The sequence below is a fragment of the Vipera ursinii genome (genome assembly GCF_947247035.1).
Source record: "Vipera ursinii genome assembly, chromosome: 3".
Classification (NCBI taxonomy): Eukaryota; Metazoa; Chordata; class Lepidosauria; order Squamata; family Viperidae; genus Vipera; species Vipera ursinii.
This window is the reverse complement of record NC_139516.1, coordinates 4,863,635-4,872,733: the sequence shown is the minus strand read 5'-3', so window position 1 is coordinate 4,872,733 and position 9,099 is coordinate 4,863,635.

Genomic DNA, 9,099 nt, shown 5'->3' with positions numbered 1-9,099 from the left:
AGAGAAGAGCAACAAAGATGATAAGGCTAAAACATAGGGAGGCTAAAACATAGGGAACGGTTGCTGGAATTGGGTATGTCTAGTTTAACGAAGAGAAGGACGAGGGGGGGACAGGATCGCAGTATTCCAATATCTCAGGGGCTGCCCCAAAGAAGAGGCAGTCAAGCTATTCTCCAAAGCACCTGAAGGCAGGACAAGAAGCAACGGATGGAAACTGATCAAGGAGAGAAGCAACCTAGAACAGGGGTCTTCAAACTCGGCCCTTTTATGATTCATGGACTTCAACTCCCAGAATTACATCTTTAGGTGCCCAAGATTAGCTGCGTGGCTTCATCTTATCCAGGGGTAGGCCACCTTGGCTCTTCTGTGACTCGTGGACTTCAATTCCCAGAATTCCTGAGCCAGCCATCCTGAGGGGAAAGGGAGAGGTTTCCAAGCTGAGCCATGCTGGCTCAGGAATTGTGGGAGTTGAAGTCCACCAGTCATGAAGAGGCCATAGTTTCCCCCATGGTGGCTCAGGAATCCTGGGAGTTGAAGTCCACCAGTCATGAAGAGGCCATAGTTTCCCCCATGCTGGCTCAGGAATCCTGGGAGTTGAAGTCCACCAGTCATGAAGAGGCCATAGTTTCCCCCATGCTGGCTCAGGAATCCTGGGAGTTGAAGTCCACCAGTCATGAAGAGGCCATAGTTTCCCCCATGCTGGCTCAGGAATCCTGGGAGCTGAAGTCCACCAGTCATGAAGAGGCCATAGTTTCCCCCATGCTGGCTCAGGAATCCTGGGAGTTGAAGTCCACCAGTCATGAAGAGGCCATAGTTTCCCCCATGCTGGCTCAGGAATCCTGGGAGTTGAAGTTCACCAGTCATGAAGAGGCCATAGTTTCCCCCATGCTGGCTCAGGAATCCTGGGAGTTGAAGTCCACCAGTCATGAAGAGGCCATAGTTTTCCCCATGCTGGCTCAGGAATCCTGGGAGTTGAAGTCCACCAGTCATGAAGAGGCTATAGTTTCCCCCATGCTGGCTCAGGAATTCTGGGAGTTGACGTCCAGGCAGTCCAAGGCTGCCTACCCCTGCGTTATACCAATTGAAGCTTCCAGATACTTTTTAAGGGTAGCCCCATGTAAAGCGCATTGCAACAGTCCAGTTGTTTTTCTGGTAGCCCTGGGTCACCTTCCACCCAATGTCATTCCAGGCATATTTCTTAATCCAAGGCTGAATTTGCAATTGAGGGGGGAGGGGCCAAGGAATGTGGAGTGGCTGCTTTTTGGCTTTCCTTTTGGAGAGAAATTTAAGTGAGTTCCACTTTTATCACCAAGGACGGAACGAGCTGAGCAATATGGCGCAGAAACATTCCCGTTGTGTCCTATAGTTTGCCTCTTTTCACTTTGAGTCCCTTTTGTTTCATTTTAACCCAAGTGTGACTGGCCTTTTGTGTTTTTCCACCTCAGCAACTTTTAAGTGGAATGGACTTCGACTCCCAGAATTCTTCAGCCAGCACAGGAAATCCTCAACTTATGACCCCAATTGAGTACATTTCTGTCGCTAAGGCAGTTGTGAAGTGTGCCCCATTTTATGACATTTCTTGCTACAAGTTGTTAAGTGAATCACTGCAATTGTTAAGTTAGTAACACAATTGTTAAGTGAATTTGGTTTCCCCCTTGACTCTGCTTGTCTAAAGGTCGCAAAAGGTGATGACGTGACCCCTGGGACACTGCGACCGTCATAAATACGAGCCAGTTGCCAATGTCTGAGTTTTGGTCAGATTGCCACAATGGTCGTAAGTGTGAAAACTGGTCATAATTCACTTGTCAACCTTCAAATGAATTTGGCTGCAGCCATCTTCACTTTTTTTTCGGTTGCCACAGTAATGGGAGGGGGGAGATGTATTCTCTTAGTTTAGATATAACAATAAATTGTTCTGTGGGAACCAAGGTCAAGTTACCTCACTTCTGGCGGACTGAAGCTACCGTTAGAAAGCCTGCCAAAGTAGTTAATTGGGGATTGTGATTTATGACACACTGCAGGGGTGGGGAGTTCAACTTGTTACTTTGTAACCTTGGGGGGGCATTTTCAGTCTTGGTTTCACCTTTGTTTGTGCGGATACTATGTAGTCATTAAATGTGATCTTTGAGGAAAGCAATCACATCGGATTTCTTATTTTTACTGGTCTCATCTATCGGAACCATTACATTACTTTTTTAAGTGCTGTTGTGACATTGAATCCGGCTATCACTTACAGATTTCCACTTCAGTTAAATCTATTTTGGCTAGAAACAGCAAAGATTGTAGGAAAGAAGAAAGAAAAAAAATGCAAATCAAGCCAAGAATTTTTGTTGTTTTTTTTGCCATGAAAACATTTATTTTACAATCTTGGTTTCTGGTAATTTAGCAATCTTTATTTATTTTTCACTTTTAAGTTCCTACTCAGACATACAATACATAAATTACCATGCTAAAACATAATAGAATTCCTTCTGGAACTGGAGGTATGTACAGGAGCCCAGGACTTGCGAGTGTTAACAATCCACAAAGTGCGTACAGCCACAGCTACTTACATACAATTTAAAGGACGACCCTTTAAATGACATAACAAAATATATATATATATATTCTATGTATATATATATATTTATATAATTGCTTTTCAAATGCATCTATACTCTGATTGTGTTTTTTTTTCTTTCTCTCTTTTTAACAATTCACTTTTTGCTTTAATTTTTATTTTACTTTTTAACACATTGGGATTTCCCCTACCTTCTCCCATCCTGCAAATACAAGTGCAAAAAAAAAAAAAAAGAAAAGAAAAGAAAAAAGAAAAAAAAATACCTCAACAGGTTACATGGGTTTCAGAAGAGGTCACAGTAAAATATACAAAATCAGCCTCAAGTGAATGACGTGCGCCAGCCAAACGTTGCTTGTTTTTGGACCGTTAATAAACCCAACCAACACTGTAAAACAGATATTACTGGCCAACTACCCTTTATCCAGGGGTTCTATAACTTTGGCCATTTGAAGACTTGTGGACTTCAACTCCCAGAATTCCTCAGCCAGCCATGCTGGCTGAGGAGTTCTGGGAGTTGAAGTCCACAAGTCTTCAAGTGGCTAAGGTTGGAAAGCCCTGCCTCAGTCCATCAAACTTCTTCTTTAAATATATGACTGACTGAAAACTAACTACTGGGGGTGGGTGGAAATTCACACACACACACATCCCAAAAAAGCCAACACACCTTAAGAAGAGCAGGCATATGAGGAAGGAATTAATGAAGGGGTCTTCAAACTTGGCCCTTTTATGACTTGTGGACTTCAACTCTTAGAATTCCTCAGCCAGGCAAGCCTGGCTGAGGAATTCTGGGAGTTGAAGTCCACAAGTCATAAAAGGGCCAAGTCTGAAGATCCCTGGATTAATAGAACCACTGATGTTCAAGATGAAGCTGGAGGACATTCACACAGAGACATCCACACCCAACAAGAAGAAAAACGGAACATCTGAAGGGCTGGTTGCTTGATAAGAGCTTCCCAGAGAGACGTTTAAAATAAAATAAAAAAAGTGGCTCAAAACATCTCCAATGAAATAACTTCTGTGACCTGCACGGTTAAATGATTGTGCTCAACGCCTCCAATAAAATATAAAATATATGTCCTTTTAAGGTAAGGGGGTAGATAAATGGTGGCTTTCTGGGCGTAGAGAAGAAAATGTGGGGGTCCGATGAGGGCTCTCCCTAAGGAAGAAAAGGGGTACAAGGTTCTTTGGACCCCCTCTACTTTCCACTCGAGGGCTTTTCCATAAATCAAATTTCTACCTGCCTCTTTCAGCATTCTCCCGGAAAGAGGCGGCGAGAAGGACCAGCAACCTTCTCCAGAACATTTCCAGCCAACAGGAGGCTCTGGGGTTTGCTGGGGAAGGTTGCAGGGCTAGTGGGGTAAACACAACTGTTGAATCTTTCCGCTGTCTTATCTTATAGCTTCCTGGCCTTCGCAGAGCTAAAAAAAAGGAGACGCGGTGAGTGACAGGAGGTCCTTCAAAAGTGACCAGAGAAACAATGAAGATCTTGAAGGTCCTCTTGGTTTGGTTTTGACGATGGTGGTGGTAGTGAGAGGAATGAAAAAAAGCAGGTGACCATCGGACAAGGATCTCAATAACCACACTCCGGATACACGATTCACTGTTTCTCAGGTCATCTCCGAAGGCCCTCCCGTCTTTCATGGTGAATTCTTCTGGAAAGCCCCGGCTTTTATTTAGCCGTCCCTGAAGAGTCCTAATTCGGGGATGCTTCGGATCAGAATGTCTCATTCATGCTTCGAGCATTAGCTGCAAGAGAAGGGTATGTGCAGGTGATTGGCAGGACGTGAGCCAGAGCGAGGCTCCAGTTTTCACTTAGGTTCTGTCTAAGAGAGCGTTGGGTGTGGGAAACGCTGAGCTAACACGCCATGCAATTCCATGGGGCATCTTTCTGTGCACACAAACAGGGTTGTTATCCAAAGACTTAAAAACAACGGATACTGAACTAAAACCACCACGAATTATATATAGCTGCTGCAGGTATAAGGCAGGGCAAGATAATACACACAACTGCTTTGAGGACATTTATACTATCGTAGCTACAAATATACAGCCCGGAGGTCCTACATGTGACTTAATTTTTTTTTAATGAAGCCCCTCGGCTTGTTATTAAGAGCCCTCTATTCTTCTTACCCATTTAAGCTCCTAAGTTATGCAGAAGGGGGGAAAGAGGAAGGAGGAAAAGGAGATAGAGAGAGAAGAAGGAAGGAAGAAAGGAAGAAAGGAAGAAAGGAAGGAAGGAAGGAAGGAAGGAAGGAAGGAAGGAAGGAAGGAAGAAAGAAAGAAAGAAAGAAAGAGAGAGAGAGAGAGAGAGAGAAGGAAGGAAGGAAGGAAGGAAGGAAGGAAGGAAGGAAGGAAGGAAGGAAGAAAGAAAGAAAGAAAGAAAGAAAGAAAGAAAGATGAAAGAAAGGAGGAAGGGAGATGGAGACAGAGAAAGAAAAGGAGAAAATGAATGAAATGACGGTAAGAGGAGAGAAGAAGGGAGATAAAAAAAGGAGGAGGGGGAGGAATCAAGAGAAATTTGGCTACTCAAAGGAAAATCTGAATCTCATCAGGTTTAGGATACATGAGCAAGTTGCTAAGTGCAGAGGGCCAGAAAATTTAGCAGCAATATCTGCATCGGCAAGATTGCCAAATCAGAAAAGAGTTTGGGAAACCTATCGTATTGAGTTGAGTCTGAGAAAAAGAAAGTGCAAATATTAGGTACTGGCAAAGTTCTGGCTTCAAATTGATTGGCACTTGAGTCTTCTCATAAACCGAAGTCAGTGGACTTAAAAAAAAAAAGAGAGAATTTATGGATTTAGGTCCCCTGGCTTGGTTCTTACTAGCCTCTTCTGGCTTTCAAAGGGGCAAGTCCCTGGGATGGCAGGTTTCATCAAATAGATATGACTGAAATATAGTTTGGCCATAACTCTGGGGAAAATTAATTCTTGGCGTCATCCATTTTGGGCCTTATTTATGCTTACCACCAACACATTAACATCTATTGCCAAGGTTTGGACAAAGTTAGACAAATCAGAACAGACAGCTGCTGAAGGTACTGTGGCAATACACAACAGTTGGTAAATGAAAAACAAAGTCAAGATTTGCATCTTATCCATTACTGAAAAATCAGGGGAGCCAGGCAGGGTGCTGAATTGAACACAGAACCTCTGCCAAAGGCAGATCAAATAATTTTAAAATCTCCACTGATCAAGGCACAGACAGCCATCTCACGGGAGCTTAACATTTGGGCTTGATTTAAAGAAAGAAAGAAAAAAAAATCTATGTGCTAGCAAGAGTTCAGAAATCTGTCTACACCCAGGGAAGGAAATCTTTGGCTTTGACTCAACTTTAAATTAAATTAAATTAATCTAAAAGATCAAGACTCTTGAATGGGAGACCAGCACTGATTGGTGGCCTAAAGGTGGCTTTCATTTTACACGTTAAGACCAAGGGTCCGGGCTAATTAAGAGGCTGTGTACCTCCTGTCTAAAATTAAAGCAGTCTTTCCCAACCTTAAGCCATTTTAAGATGTGTGGACTTCAATTCCCAGAATACCCCGTTGGCTGACTGGGGTATTCTGGGAGTTGAAGCCCACGCCTCTTAAAAAGGACTAAGGTTGGGAAACAATGTGTTGGAGGAATCAAGAAAATTTACAAGAACATGATAATGTCCTGCAGGAAAGTTTTAGCACAGGGGTCTTCAAACTTGGCCCTTTGATGACTCGTGGACTTCAACTCCCAGAATTCCTCAGCCAGGCACGCCTGGCTGAGGAATTCTGGGAGTTGAAGTCCACAAGTCATCAAAGGGCCAAGTTTGAAGACCCCTGCTTTAGCATAATGAGCACACAAAGAACAGAATAAGACTTGCAGTGTAATTACTTGGAATGGTTATGGCACCATCTAAAACATTGGTGTTTCCCACCACCCCCACCCCCCACCCCCCAAATTTGGCTGTTTTAAGAGGTCTGGACTCCAACTTGCAGAATTCCTTGGCAAGCATGCTGGCTGGGGAACTCTAGGAGTTGAAGTCCGCACTTTTTAAAGTGGCCAGGTTTGAAGAACCCTGGTTTAAACCCATCCTCTGTTGAAACACTTTCTGATCCATCTTAAAGAATATCAAGGACCTCCTCCATGGGAAAAGTCAAGACAGTCATGATCTTACCATTGAAGCCCGGCCAGTCTCAAGTTGCACCATTTGTGTACAAACGTGACAAGAGCAAACTCTTTTGTCACGTTTCTACACATATTGTGCATCTTGCAAAACTGAGGACACCATTTTGACTTTTGGGACACCTTCCCTCCCCTTGAAATTCTAAGAGGCATGTCTGACGAGAAAGAGAAAGTGCCTGGAGTACGTATGAAAATAATATCAAATTTGTAAGCCAGTTTAGACTTAACAGCAGCTCGTTTCCAGGGATTTGGAATTACAGACCAGTAGGGCGCAAAGAAGCTAATGAACAAAGCTGACAAAAATGAAATAATAATCAAGCTCTGTGCCCGAAACGGAGTGCTTTTTTTTTTTTTTGGCTAAATGTTACAATCTAGAGTTCAAATTTTGTTCCGTTGGCCTCAAGTCAAGTGATCAATTTTTGCCTTGGAAAAATCAAGAGTAAACTTTAGCAACAGGAACACAATGAGATTCAACACCTGATTATCAACACTTCAATTACTGCGTATACATTTTACTATTAACCCACTGTTTTTATTTCAGACGCTATGAAATAAACCAGATGGGGCTTTGGAAATCCATATATATATATATATATATATATATATATATATATATATATATATATATATATATATATATATATATATATATATATATATATATATATATATACACACACACATACACACACACACACACACACACACACACACACACACACACACACAGGTAAATTAATAAACTGCATTATTAATTACAGATATGCATTTGTCCTCCACGACAGAGAGAGGATACTTCAATTTTCTGCGAGTGAACTGAGCAAGCAGGGTACTTATCCGATTGATAATTTTGAGAAAGGGTTTGGGTTAGCACATCATCCTTCAAATTGTAAAAAAAATAATAAAAAATAATCAAAATTATATCTAGGTCCAGAAGGGGGAGAGGAAGCCACAGAGAAGCATTTAAAAAGAAGCTGCAAAAAGCAAGGGGGGGGGGGGTGTGGCGGAAAGTTCATCTAAACCATAGAGGTCCAACCTTGGTGACTTTAAGACTTGCGGACTTCAACTCCCAGAATTCCCCAGCCAGCTAAGCTGGCTGGGGAATTCTGGGAGTTGAAGTCCGCAGGTCTTAAAATTGCCAAAGTTGGACACCACGCATAGAGTGGAGCAACAACCAGACTATTTCAAGTATTATGTGAGATAAAACTGTTGCCGTTTTAAAAAACAAAAAGTGACCGCCTTAAAATAGAAATCCTGCAGAACAGCCTCTTAAGAGTGAAAGTGCTCACTTTGCAACGATTCAACACATGCACAAATATAACGCCAGGGAGCATTCAAAATGCGTAGCTGCCACCTGCCCTTGGATAGGACAGAAATTATGACAACATCACAATGGGCCACGACAACCTCACACGCGTGATGCCAAGCTGGGGATGGGATTTCGTGGGTGCCCATCCCGGAGGAGAGAATGCAAAGTGGGAACGAGATGGTGAGACAAAGAAGGTGGGGGAAGAGATCGAAGCGGAAAAACAGCTGGAAAAAGTGGGGAGTTTCTGACCGGTGCCTTTATTAACAAACCTAACCTGGTCTACCACAAAACTGAAACAGCTCTGGACCACAGAGGAAACTTTCAAGAAACCCCACTGCCTGGATGAACATACAACTTTCATGCGTGATGGATTCCCCCGCATGTCCCAGAGAAAATGCTCAACAGAAAGAACCCAACTGGAATTTTGGTCCAGAAGAACATCTGCAGAACATTTCTCCAGACCAGGGGTGTCCAACCTTGGCCGCTTTTAAGACCTGTGGACTTCAACTCCCAGAATTCCCCAGCCTGAAGTCCACTGGTGGTCTTAAAACGGCCAAGGTTGGACATCCTTGCTCTACACAAGATACATGGAAAAGCAAGTGAGTTTCCTTTCAAATAAAAATCACTGTTTAGACCTACAACTCATACAACAACCCTGTTGCACACACTGCTTCAAATATGTGAAGTACCGCACAATAAAATTTGGACATATGAGACGGATTACTCCCATTTTATAAAGGGAGACCTGGGGCAGAGAAAGAAGCCAGCCAACCAACTAACTGGAAAAATTCAGACATGGACTTGAGGTTGATCTGGCCATCTCAGGTCCACCTCATTCTCCACCTGCTCAGTTCTAGTCAGTTTCAGGCATCTGATTCCTGCCCTGCAGGTCGCAAAAGGGGGTGGGAGGGAAACAGCAGCCAATTCTATGATAGTAATCACTATCAGAATTGTGACCTGCTAGTTCACTAACTATTCCTCAGCCTGGTGGCCTCCACTTGGGTTGGAACTACAAATCCCCAAATTCCCAGCTGTGAACCTTGAGAAAAGGAGAGGGAGGTGAGTGACAACCGCATGCC